Source organism: Eurosta solidaginis, chromosome 5, assembly GCF_040869045.1.
Source record: "Eurosta solidaginis isolate ZX-2024a chromosome 5, ASM4086904v1, whole genome shotgun sequence".
NCBI lineage: Eukaryota > Metazoa > Arthropoda > Insecta > Diptera > Tephritidae > Eurosta > Eurosta solidaginis.
In genome coordinates, this window is record NC_090323.1 from 187,031,496 (window position 1) to 187,045,277 (window position 13,782).

The 13,782-nt window shown below is 35.0% G+C and overlaps 1 protein-coding gene across 8 annotated transcripts in view; it reads left to right on the forward strand.

Moving 5' to 3' along the window:
- LOC137251883 (uro-adherence factor A-like) overlaps positions 1 to 13,782 on the forward strand; it is a 323,071-nt gene that overhangs the window by 135,436 nt on the left and 173,853 nt on the right. For 2 of the 8 annotated variants that reach the window (XM_067786825.1, XM_067786827.1), the window contains exon 1: positions 7,630 to 9,608. The exons of 1 other annotated variant lie outside the window; for it this stretch is intronic. The gene's annotated coding sequence lies outside the window, so the exon portion shown is untranslated. Of the gene's footprint in view, positions 1 to 7,629; positions 9,609 to 13,782 lie in introns of those variants that run through there. 5 more of the 8 variants (XR_010953383.1, XR_010953384.1, XM_067786828.1 and 2 more) reach the window with 4 other exon arrangements.

Here is a 13,782-nt window from a genome sequence, read left to right on the forward strand (position 1 = left end):
CAAATTAAATGAAAAAGGGCGGGCCACGCCCATTTTTAAATTTTCTTTTATTTTTGTATTTTGTTGCACCATATCATTACTGGAGTTGAATCTTGACATAATTTACTTATATACTGTAAAGATATTAAATTTTTTGTTAAAATTTTACTTAAAAAAAATTTTTTTTTAAAAGTGGGCGTGGTCCTTCTCCGATTTTGCTAATTTTTATTAAGCGTACATATAGTAATAAGAGTAACGTTCCTGCCAAATTTCATCATGATATCTTCAACGACTGCCAAATTACAGCTTGCAAAAGTTTTAAATTACCTTCTTTTAAAAGTGGGCGGTGCCACGCCCATTGTCCAAAATTTTACTAATTTTCTATTTTGCGTCATAAGTTCAACTCATCTACCAAGTTTCGTCGCTTTATCGGTCTTTTGTAATGAATTATCGCACTTTTTCGGTTTTTCGAAATTTTCGATATCGAAAAAGTGGGCGTGGTTATGGTCCGATATCGTTCATTTTAAATAGCGATCTGAGATGAGTGCTCAGGAACCTACATACCAAATTGCATCAAGATACCTCAAAATTTACTCAAGTTATCGTGTTAACGGACGGACGGACGGACATGGCTCAATCAAATTTTTTTTCGATCCTGATTATTTTGATATATGGAAGTCTATATCTATCTCGATTCCTTTATATATGTACAACCAACCGTTATCCAATCAAACTTAATATACTCTGTGAGCTCTGCTCAACTGAGTATAACTAGCTGAACCTTAATCAGTCACATTTTTAGAAATTTCACGCGCCCAACGCTTTTATTTAATTGTCTGATCAACGCCATAGATTGATAAGGAGTGTGATGACTAGTACCTAGGACCTACCTAATTATTTTCTAGCTTTTCGTATTATTCTTACTTCATGTAAGTATTGTTTTCAATAAAACCGTTTAACTTAAAAATTTTTTTTTTAATTATTTTATTTTCAAGTTTTTAGTCTTTATTTAATTGCCTATTATTTCTCATTCTATTTAGTTCATTTAGTGACTCATTATTACAAGGACTCTTTCCTAACAATTTGTTACAACCTAAGTCCTCAATACATAATCCTTCCAAAGACTTTACTCGACTCTGCGCCACGTATGCTTGTCCCTCCTCCAACTCCAAAATATTTTGATGTCACTTCTACCGGACTGTATGCAATATTTGTTCCAAATATGAGCCAAATCGGGCATCATAGGTCGCTTTCTATTCATGTATCTATGTATTATGTGTTCAAAATATGGGCAAAATCGGACCACAAATATGATTTTTGTGAATATATCGATCCTTCCGCCACCTAGCGGCGATTTTTTTTTTGATAGGTCGCTTTCAATTCTTGTATGTTTTAAGTGTTCCAAATATGAGCCAAATCGGGCCACAAATACAATTTTTGTGAATATCTCGATCCATGTGCCACCTAGGGGCGATTTTCTTTCACAGGTCGATTTCTATTCTTGTATGTATTAAGTGTTCCAAATATGAGCCAAATCGGTCCACAAATACGACTTTTGCGAATATCTCGATCCATGCGCCACCTAGCGGCGATTTTTTCCACAGGTCGATTTCTATTCTTGTATGTATTAAGTGTTCCAAATATGAGCCAAATCGGTCCACAAATACGATTTTTTGCGAATATCTCGATCCATGCGCCACCTAGCGGCGATTTTTTTCTTATTATTGCATTGTCATCGGGTTCTGAACTATATTCCAAGTTTCATGCTTGTAGCTTATCGGGAAGTTACTTAAACTTCAATTACAAGATTCGTTCACAACGGCCGTACAGCCGTGCATGCGGCCATGCGGCCTGTCAACTCAAGCTAAATAAAACCGTTTAAAAACGGGTCGTTCAGTTCATTTTTCAATAATCGCACCTTTGCCGAAAACTCAGAAATGGAATGATTTTTAAGAGCACACAATTCTTCGTGTTCTGACAGAACTCGATATTCCGAATTAATTTCCTCGATTTTACAATTTCACATGTAGGAAATAATTTAGCAACCAGTGGAACAATGCTAGTAGTTACTTCTCCTGATAAAACAGATTCAGGAGCAAGCTTTGTGACCCAATTCAAAATTTCATTATCAAAGTCAATTTTCGTCTGTAGGTTTTTACAAAACTCCATGTAAAATAGTTTGACGTTTAGTTTAAAATTTTTCCAATAAATTTTTACAAATGAATAGATCTAATAGGCAAAATTGTACCAAAAATGGCAGCGTAGTACTTCAGTACTTTCTTGAGTCAAATTGTATCAAAAAAGTACAATTGTATCGAAAACCCAACCCTGAACTGGATTGTACATGCGAGAAGTATGTGAACACATTCACTTTAAAAATGCTCCACAATTCCGTTGGTGTTATTGTTGTTTTATAAGTTTTCGTTGAAGCTGGTTACGGTCACGTTGTATATTTTGATTAATAGAAATTGCGTGTGGCTGCTCAATAATCACTTATCAATTTCGTCGATACGCTCGAATCGCGGTTTGTTTAGTGCAAGTAGAAGAAGAAGTCATTAAATTAATTAAACTGGAAGGAAGAGAAAATTAAATTAAATTAAATTTGTTGCTTTTCTCTTTAGAATTGCTTTATATAGCCAAAGAAACTTATTTAGAAACACTAACCAAAAAGTGAGGATAAAAAGTAAATGCGTTCAATTGCCACTGCTAGTTTTCTTTAGGTTCGAGAGCTCGGGGTCCTTTTACTACCGGATAACCACTGCAGGAAACATGGAGTATACAAAAGAAACATTGAAGGTGAAAATGTAAAGATTTTGAAGGCAATAATATAACTGACAAAATTCCGTATAAATTACACACTCCTGCAAAAATTGGCTTTTTTCTTTTGTTTTGGATTAGGAAGTTATTTCCGACGTATTTTGCGCGCTGAATCCGAATCCGTCCTCATGTTTGGCCAAGCACGTCAGGATTTTGAGACATCCTAACCTAAAAGTGCGAAAAACGCTGTTTTTAGCATTTTTTTGAGCTTATATTTTAATAATAGGAAATTTTTTTGTGCAAATCTGCTTACAGTATCTTTGAGAACAACTCTTTAGCCACAAAATCCATTTTCGAACGCCTCGATTCGATTTTTTTTCCCAAGATATGGTCAATTCAAGTTGGGGTCTTTTGTCATAAGGTCAAGGCCTGCAAGGTTTTTTTGTTCCATTTTCTAACGCCGCGATTTGATTTTTTTTAATAGCACATATCAATAATAAATACGTGACCCAAACTGTTAGCGGCCACCTCATGATATGTGACTTCGATAACAGACCCCAACTTGAATTGACCATATCTCGGGAAAAAAATCGAATCGAGGCTTTCTAAAATGGATTTTGTGGGGAAAGGGTTGTTCTCAAAGATACTGTAAGCAGATTTGCACAAAAAAATTTCCTATTATTGAAATATATACTCAAAAAATGCTAAAAACAGGGTTTTTCGCACTTTTAGGTTAGGATATCTCAAAAACCTGACAGCCTGGACCAAATCTGAGGACGGATTCGGACTCAGCACGCAGAAATACGTCAGAAATGACTTCCTGATCCGAAACAAAAAAACCTTGTAGGCCTGTGTTATCCACTTTTCCGAAAATATAACAACATTACATTCAGAACATTTATGAACTGAAACCATTAACTAAAAGCCACCGACGGATACGCCGTATTAACGGAGAGGCAACAGGACGACATGTAAAAACGACTTTCCGGTAACACAAAAGAGGCTTTCATAAGAGTCTGATACTCCCACAGAAAAGACTAATAAAACAGTCAGAGTACTTGCTAGCAAGGAAAACGTCTGGGACCAATTCTCAAAAATACAAGCCTTATAATCAGAGCTGCTCAACCCCTATATACTTATAGCACTTCTGTTTTTTTTTGCCTCGAAGAATAGGCATTGATACAAATTCACACTTTGAATATAAAAAAAAATTTCATAGCACTACCATATGCCCTCACATATAAATTCGATTCATATGAATGTGCCTGAATTTCATATGAAAGTGCAAAGAAAAGGCACTTCTATATGAAGCCAAGGCACTTCGGTAAGATATTCAAATTGACACCAAAAATTTTTTCAAAAATATTGTAGCACTGAGAAAAAATTTAATTCAAATTTTATTCATTAAGGGGACCATCAAAATTCTTTAAACATTTAAAATAAATTGTTTTTTTTTTTTTCAATTTAAAAAAGTGTACATATAATTTTGTATATGTATTGTGATTTGCACTTCAATATACAAAATTTTGAACAGTCCTGATAACTTATAATACAAGCAAATTTGTTTTGCCAAGTTTTTCTTTTCAGAAGAAATTTGCTTGTGTTACAGACTTGTATGTTTTGTGAAACGGGCCTTTAGCGGAAATATATGTGCAAGTAAAATAATTCCATGGTAATTTAGGTTAGGTTAAACTGACGGGTCCCCGATGACGTCACATAGACTGAATGAGTTCTTAGTGTTACTAGAAGTTTGCTTATCGATCAAGTTGAAAAGCCCTTTCAAAAAAATGGACCTATGTTATAAAATAACTCCGTCTTTTTGGGAAATATTATTTCTAGGACCTATGCTACCTGCTGCTTCTAGATCTGATAGCTGTGTCCCTCGTAATAGCTGGAGTCTTGCCCCAGCATTCTTTTACATGCATAAAGATCCGTTGAGGCCTTCTTTACTCTATGTTTCATGTTGTGCTTCCACGAAAACCTATTTTCTAATATAATTCCTAGATATTTTTTGCGCGGTTTATCCTCACACCTCCTCTTAATCAAGACCATATCGACCTTCCTATCCATGTGTCAACCCGACATTAGGTGTCCAGGTATGTATATCCCAAAACTCACGATCCATCAAAGAGCTAATTTTTGTAAGCCGCTTTCAATTCGATGATAGACTAGTAAACGAATAAACAAATACTAACTCTGACGAAATACTTGAACCTTTAATACATACTAGTTTATAAAAAGTAAATCAAAAAAACGCAGCTACTGCAAAACAAATACCGAATTGCTAATAAACATGTAATAATAATTGAAGAAAACCAACAAGCACCAAAAAATACTAAAATTACTGACATCTACCTACCTTGACTTGCCTAACAAAACACCCGGCAGATGAGGCAAAACTTTCTACAACAATCACAAAACAAAACGAATCGTTGAGCCTTTATTGGGACATAGTAGGTCTTGAGAATCAGGCAAAAATCGCTGGCAAAGTCAACTAAATTCTGAACAAAATCGAAACATTAGTCACGACTTTAATGCCACTCATTCATGAAAAGTTGAAGAATCTCCGACTGCAATTATTTCACCTCATCATGATATTTCAATCCTTTTATATTCGAATTCACTTTAGTTGGGAGAGCGGTGTTTAACTACATACCTCCGAGGATATTTAGGCCGATTTCTCCCGCCGAGGGGCAATCCCGCTCAGAAATTTTCTTTTTCTAATTGAACCATTTTTTTTATAAAATTTTGATGTTGCTTTTCCCGTTCCTACAACTACAGACATTTCCACAGTATTCAAAGTGCATCTTTCATTGGATCTAAAGAATTTTGGGGTGGGTTTTGTCGACGCAGAGATACCGCTCAGTCAATTTAGGATCAAGTATATGTCCCGCAAACCCCGACAGTATTTGCGAGCTAAAGTCGAAAATCACACACACACACGGCCGAGGATAGCAACTCTTCGTGCCGAGAGAATGGGGAGCGGGATATCGGGGGCCTTGGCTTATCAGTATACCAAGGATGGCGTAGTTATGAGAGAATGTTGTCGTTGATAATTTTTACGATGGTATGTTTGTTGGTCGAAAAGAGTTTTGTAACTGGTCGTGGGTGTAGCCAACAAGTGAGGGAGGCCATAGTCAGCAACGAAGGATATTGGGAAGATGCTTCACGAAGGTTCAACAGCTGAGCGGCGATATGATAGCGGACGGTTTATCTGAGTAGTCGGAATGAGCGAGTACCAGTAGCGGAAGCTGAGGTATAAGAGCTACAATCAGTGACAGTGTGCTGAAATGGGTGTTTACCTTTAAACAACGGCTGCTCTTGCAACTTTCGTCGGCGGGAGTAGATGTTTCGTGCGGCGGGAAGATAATCTATAAACAAAACAACGAATACTCATCGGTTTAATTTCTTTTGCATCTAGACCACTGTCTTCCTTAACTGGTTTTCTTTTACAAGTGCTATGTAATAGGTTCGTCGTCGGGAATCACTTCTCTAAAGTTAGTTATCTCTTCTAAAAACTAAAGAATATGATTTCTAACATTAAAACAAGATAAGCGTTGTCAAATTGTACTCTTGTATATACAAAGTTTCTTCTTTATAAACATACATACATGTTGCTACATTACATTGCAACTTGTTGCGTTGCTAACGAAACAAGTGGTTGCTTTATTGCTTTGTTTACTTTGCATGCACTGGCTCGAGGGTGGCCGGTGAGCATGTTGTGTGTTGTGTTATGTTCCATATGAAACAAAATGATGAGGTAGGTACACGAGAAAAAATTGTGAAGTGCGATATTTGATTTTTTTTGTATTCGTGCAACGCCATAAACCGCACACTGAGACTCGACGAATCTGGGTCCTGGAAAGATTCTGAGATAAGGTTTAAAGATTTTTAATATATTTTCGCAAGACACAATTATTTTCGAACTCGATAGTTTTCCTTACAAACTAAAGGTACGATTGTTAATATTAAGCTTTCATGTTACGAGCCGGACCCGTGCGCAACCAATATAAAAGTCTCTTATCCAATATCAACAGATATCAGCTTTTATATCAATGAATTAAAACTTACAGCTTACGCTGCCATCTAGCGTATGGTAGAAAATGCCTGCAATGCAGTGCAAATATTCACAATAGTGCCATAGTACAAATAGATTTCTTTTTGTGTTCACAATCGTTTATTTTTAACAAATTATTTTAATAAAATATAGCTAAACAAAAGCACTACGACCAAAATTGCCCAAAGCTCGCTAATAGCTCGAGTCTCCATCTTTACAACCAAAACTTTATTTATATATTTAGATTCCAGATAAGATCGAAAAAGGGGCCCGTACATAAAAACAGCAATTAGAAATAATATATATGATAATTATTGGAAGAGAGGCATATAGACCTACGCCGGCTGCACTCAGAAAAAAGAAACACATACTTTAATGAGGACACCATTTTCCTTAAAGTGTCGCGAAGTACTCCCTGAGAGTACGGAATTGTTTCTTTTGCTTCACTGTAGAAACTGGGTTAAATTTTCTCAAGTATATCAGAATTATTCGATGGTACTTTTTTCGAATTAATGACCCTTTCGAAAAAAAATCGAATTAACGAAGAAACGTTAACACAGTGTTTATTTATTTACTTTTTACTATATTTTTATTTATCTACTTTTGGTTTTTCTGAAAAACTTAAACTTATCTTCATAACTCGTGCTGGCGTCAGCCAATTTTGCCCAATTTTAGCACACTTGTTAGCGATCCCGTTTCTTTCTCCTCCTATTTTTAAATATGAATATGTCTACCCGCTCCAAAATTTTTATAAAAAAGTCCATGCATATAAACAATTATAATTGACTTATTTTAAACTTTCAATTTAGAAAATGTGTTTTAATCAACTATTTTCCTCAGAAAATTCACCAAAACAGAATAAATAAAATCTTTCGATAGAATGAGTTGGTATGGAAAGCCCCATACACAAGTCTAATGCTAAGTTCGAGTTATCAAAACTTCAAACCATACTACCATACTCGCAATATAGTGATTCCGAACTATTCAACCTATAACCTCTTTTTACTACTGGGTTGTTCGGTACGAATGTTAAGCGGTATGATAAGGAATGTCGCAAAGTGGTTGAAGATCAATGAAACGACAGTAACGATGCAATTTTCAATATTGAAATGCCTGAAGATTCGCAGACGACCGTGTGCCGCAGTCATTATAACCGAAAACTAGGAAAGAGCACGCATACTTTACGCTGGTCATGATAAGCGCAAAGAAGGTGCCGGACTCTCGCGGGCTCCAGTTTGAAGCTGAAAAGACAAAGTTGATACTGCCAACAAAAACGCATATACCTCTAGATGTTAGCTTTGAAACCTTATCCGAAAATATAACACCAAAGAAATAAGGTCGGACTACCGACTAAAATATTGATGATAGGGAAAATGAACAACTGGGCAGATGTACAGTAAAACTAATAACAGTTGTTGAAGTATGGAGCACCAAAAGCTTTAGTGAGGTGATTTACTGCGTTACACAAATGCTCTCTGAGTAATTACGGCGATACAGACGAGGACGATGTTGAACACAATTTCTTTAAATGCTCGCAATGGAGCCAGAACCGACAAATACAGGAGCAAAAAGTCAACTGCCGATAATGATACTCCCACAGCAACAACAACATACAGCAAAATTGCTGAGCGGCCCAGAAGAGTGGTAACAAATTAGGAGCTTTATAGAAACCACAATCTCAGAGCAAAAAATCGTGACCTGGATGCAGGGACGACCCTAAGTGCATTTGCGGCTATGCAGACGAGAACGAGGCTGAACACACTTTCTTCAAATTAACAAATTGAGGCTGTTCATAGAGTAATCTGAGCTTAGATCCCTATACAAAGCGCCTTAAACATTTCTAATCGGGGACAAAATTTATGTGATATTTTTGACCTTAATACTGCCGTCTGAAGGGGTGAGACTGCAAAAATAGTTTCTTTGATATAAGAGGATTTAACATCCTTCCTTCAAGAACTCGTTATGTCATATTCAACCAAAAATTATTATCTTAGAAAAACATCTAATGTAAATGTGAAAAAAAAATTTAAATATCTAAAAAAGAAAAATCTTAACGGGGAGATATCACTGATCAAGAAGCAATTAACGCTAATGGATATACAAACGCATTAATGAATAAGTCAAAAAAGTAACAAAATAATCAGTAAATAGCACTAGTAAAAAAAATATAATAAATAATGCAAAACGAGTTTCTGTCAACAACAAACATGTTTGAGTTAAAACGAATGCAACTCAAACCAGCTAAACTGAATACACTCGAAACATTGATTAATGGGGGCTCGTTGCTTGGTTAGTGCGATGAGTGGTTGAGTTGAAAAATTATTCGAATACAAACCGCTTTGAGGAAAGGTTGGTTGAATGAAAGTTGACGGACAAGATTTTTTGTGAAGAAATTCAAAATAAAATAAATAAATTCAAAAAAATTAATAAACAAGGAGCATGGTGAAAAAAAACTAAAAAGTCGTTTATTAGCAATTAGTACAGTGTTAAGTGGAGACAAAAAATGCAAAATTATAATAAACAAGAATAAAAAAAGTAAAGCAATTAGGCAGTCAATACAAGCAGAGCTTCAAAATAGTGTGAAATACGTTTAATATTGTAAAAATGCAAAACAAGAAAAAATAACAAAAATATTTATGAAAGTAATTGACAAACGAAAGATGTGCAAATGCCAGCACAAATAAACTTACCTGAGTGCTTACTCTAAGAGGGTTGAAAAGAGGGTAAAACGCAAGAAGCATAACATATGAAACATAACAAAAATAAAAACAAATGATTGTTTACCACTTTGTTTGATCGATAAGCGCATTTAAAGGTATTTCTTTCATTTGCTTATGAGATATTCATACAAACATAGAAAATTATATATTTTTTTTGCATACTGATGAAGCGTGAAGAAATTTTTTGTTTGTATGTAAAATAACTAATTAACTTGCCACGAAGAATCGCATTTCTATGAAAGGGCTGTTCAAAAATTGTTATATTGAAGTGCAAATCACAATACATATATCAAATTATATGTACACTGAAAATTTTTGTAAATTGCAACAAAAAAAAAAACAATTTATTTAAAATTTTTAAAGAATTTTGATGGTTCGCTTAATAAATTTTGAATAAAATTTTTCTGTACTACAAAATTATTAAAAAATTTGTTGGTGTCAATTTGTTAGTGTAAATTTGAATTTGTAAATTTGAAGGCACTTCAGCAGCCTTGGCTTCATATGGAAGTGCTTTTTCTTTTCACTTTCATATGAAATTCAAGGCACTTTCATATGAATCGAATTTATATGTGAGAGCATATGGGAATGCTATGATTTTTTTTGTTTATATTCAAAGTGTGAATTTGTATCTGTGCCTATTCTTCAGGGCAAAACAAAAACAAAAGTGCTGTAAGTATATAGGGTTTGCGCAGTTCTGTCCTATGCAATGTCATTTCCAATTGAGTTTTTTGAATTTGCACAAACATAAATGTGAGCGGAATAGACGAGCTGAGAAAAATTTGTGAAAATAAAAAAAGAAAATAAATCATAAAAAAATGCAAATATTTGATATTTGTAATGCTAGATAATTGCTTAATTATTTTATGGTATCGCCAACAACATTAGACAATTATTTGTGAACAATGTCACTTTGGAAAATGTAATAAATGCAGCGGTGTGTGATAAATGTGGTATTTAGTGCAATAATTGAAGTCAAATCATAAAATTTACATTGAATGAGAAGTGCATTTATTGTCGAAAACAAACCCTTTTTTTAAATTTGCATGGTAGTTTGTAGCAATTTTAAACTGAGTACTGAACAGTGAAATTTGCATAAAACACATAAAAATTCTGAGAAAAAAAAATTGCATATCAAAGGTAGGGCTGTTAAAATGTTTATATTGAAGTGCAAATCACAATACATATACAAAACTATAAGTACACTTAAACTTTTTTAAATTGAAAAGAAAAAAATAATTTTATTTTTAATGTTTAAAGAATTTTGATAGTCCCCTTAATGAATCAATTTTGAATAAAAACTTTTCTCGTTGCTGCAATATTTTTGAAAAATTTGTTGTTGTCAATTTGTTAGTGTTAATTTGAATATCAAACCGAAAGTGCCCATGGTAGAATAACCAGGTGAAGAGGGCCGTCAATTGTCCCGCTCTAAATTCTTCTTTGTTCTTTCATTCGGATATCCCCAAAAAATGTTTGTTTTTTGCATTTTTCAGGGTAAAATATGATTATATATTATATTATATTACCAGGTCTGGAAGCACTGCGACCTTTGTGCAGATCTATTCTGCAAGACCTTTCAGCCTAATTTTGTATCTGGAGGCTTTTGATGTATCTAAGTACCTTTTCAGGCTTTTCACTGCATATCACATAGGGATTAAGAGTCCCACCACCTAGAAGGGATAGTCTCTTCCACGCCAGAGCGACGCATTCGCAGAGAATGTGAACCGACGTTTCATCATCCAGCTCACAGAAACGACAAATTTGGGTATCGGATACATTTAACTTACTGAGGTGATATCGTAGACCACAGTGCCGCACCCAGTAAGAGTTCTTAGGTCCTCCCTGCTTAGATTAATGAGTTTGGCTGATACTTTCGTTCCTGGAAGTATAAACAGTTTGGCATGTCTTTGCCCTGGGCAGTCAATACAGTGACGCCTGAATTGTTTAGTTTCCCAGTTAGTTATAGATTCCCTGGTGTGTGCTTCTGTAAGTCCACAAAAATGCTCTGTACCATAGAATGCTGCTATATCACCCTGCTTTGCTAAGTAATCTGCATGTTCACTACCTTCATGTCCCTGATGTACGGGAACCCATCTTAATAAATCCTTGTTTTTGGCGCCCAGGGCATTAAGGATTTCAGTGCATTCATCCACTAGCTTAGATGTAATTGTGTAGGATTGCAAGGCACGCAGGGCCGCCTGGCTGTCCGACATAATGTAGATGCTCTTCGATGTTTAGCCTCTCCGCAGACATTCTCTACCACAGACTTCAATTGCATGAATTTCTGCCTGAAATTTGGTGGGGTAGCATCCCATTGGTATCGATTTCTTGAAGTTCGGCCCATAGATGCCAGCTCCCGTTCTTTCGTCATCGAATTTCGGTCTATCGATTTTTCTTTGTACTTTCACATAAACTAGTAGATGAATATCGATGGACCTTTACTGGATTTAATTACAGATATTCATCATTTGGGTATCTTTGGCATTACGTGCATATATGTATGTATGTATGTTTAATTTGTTCCAAAAAAATTGAAACAGGTCTTTGTTAAAACAAACTATTTGTATTTACGTCATATCCAACTAAGGGTTTTAGCATGTACAGCGCTACTGAAGACTTTCGAGGAATGTTTTTGTCTTTCCTACAACAAGAACACCAAAACTGTCGTATTACACCTTATTTATGTAAAAACTTCGCTAAAACAATGGAATTCTAAATATAGTTACAAAAAACTTTTCATCAAACCTGAAGCCTATTTATGTAAGTGCGCAGAGTTACCACAGTTAAACTAAATAATGGACAACACTTCTTCCCCTTTATGTCCGGTTTTTCGATGAAAGTTTCAAATGCGTTGAAGGTGAGGTCAGTGTACTTTGGACGCATTCATTGTTTAAGTTTTTTATTTTTATTCGATGCCAAAACTAATGTAAATTCGCACTGGTCCAGTGTATACCTTCTGCATTGGCGTTAGGTGGCACTGATATGCTGAACAAACAGTTTCTGTAATGGCTTTCGTTGCAAGATATTTATTTTTCTACTCCTATTTTTTCAAAGCGGGTAAAAATTTTACCCTCTTCGGACCGTTGAAAATACATCACTACCGTTTCATATAGCGTACATCTTTTGTCTTTTTTTATTTACTTCACCTGGTTATTTCACACTGGAAGTGCCTTGGCTTCATATAGATGTGCTTTTTCTTTGCACTTTCATATGAAATTCAGGCACTTTCATATGAATCGAATTTATGTGTGAGGACATATGGGAGTGGTAGGAAAGTTTGTTTTGTATTCAAAGTGTGAATTTGTGTATGTGTCTATTCTACAGGGCAAAACAAACAAAAAAGTGCTATAACTGTATAGGGGCTGAGCAGCTGTGATTAAAGGGGAAAATAAAATAAAATTTTTTGGTAATTTTCTGACCAGCTTGAAATTAATGTAGATATTTTGTCCATAAGGTTCGCTGGTCTATGGTTTTTCAACTTGAATTAACTGCATACTTTGAATTTTCCTCTAGTATATGCCCAACGTTTCACTAGAAAAGCCTATGCAAGTCATCTAAAAAAAGAAATATATGCATATAAAACTAGAAAGGCTTAGTTTAACTGTGAGATTTAGAAAAAAAAAAAAAATAACTCAACTTGAACAAAAATATTTGCATTTTTTGTTATGAACGTCATGAGGTTAAGTTTCAGGGATTATTGAGAAACAATGCTTCAGACTTTAGAAGTGCGTTTGTTCTTATCTTTGGTTCTAATGTGACTCAAGTCTAAATGTTCATTGCGCACTTTCTCAATCACAAGGTTGATCTGTCTGCTTGTTTTGTAAAATGTACTATTTTCAAAAAAAGCGGTTTTTGAGACCTTGTATCATTGCAATCCATTAATAGTTCTGAGACACCGTCAGTTGAGAGATATCAAGTTTTTCGAGTAGGAACACCTGACTGACGCGAAAAGCCCCATATATGAAAGGCTGGCAATAAAAAATTTATTTATTTTAAGAATGGGACAGTTCATTAAAACCTTATATGAAGGGTAAATTCTTCAGAAAACTTTTCTCCCGAACACGCCAAGATCCATCTCATATTCTCTCAACACCAAACATGATGCCGAGCCATACATCAGGGCAGGTATGATGAGCAACTTGTAGAGCGCGATTTTTGGTAGTCAAGAGAGGGCTTTACTTTAAATTACCTATCAAGTCTAAATTAGCACTCCTTGGCAAGTGTTTTTCTCAGTTTGATTTCCATGCTCATATTGCTTGTTCCTAGATAGAC